Consider the following 243-nt stretch of genomic DNA (forward strand, 5'->3'; position numbering starts at 1 on the left):
CCTAGCTATGGGAGAACAACACGGCATGATCCCGTCAATATGGGTACAATGGAATTAGATCAAGGAGACAATTGCAATTGAGAAAGAAAAATAGATCAAAGGTAAAAGTGTAGGTAAGGAAAATCGGGAAAGAAGTGTAGGATTGATCACCTTTTTGTACAAAATAAAAAAGAAGGAAAATGATAGGGAGTGGGGAAGGGGTTGACATTCTCGATTCCGGCCTCCGTTGGGGTTTTGTTTTTT

At 39.9% G+C, this 243-nt stretch overlaps 1 protein-coding gene across 1 annotated transcript in view; it reads left to right on the forward strand.

Annotated features, from left to right (window-relative positions):
• Nucleotides 1-243, forward strand: part of LOC119586004 — a 7168-nt gene that overhangs the window by 3883 nt on the left and 3042 nt on the right. The window lies entirely within an intron of this gene.

The sequence above is a fragment of the Penaeus monodon genome, chromosome 20 (genome assembly GCF_015228065.2).
Source record: "Penaeus monodon isolate SGIC_2016 chromosome 20, NSTDA_Pmon_1, whole genome shotgun sequence".
In the NCBI taxonomy this organism is placed as follows: Eukaryota; Metazoa; Arthropoda; class Malacostraca; order Decapoda; family Penaeidae; genus Penaeus; species Penaeus monodon.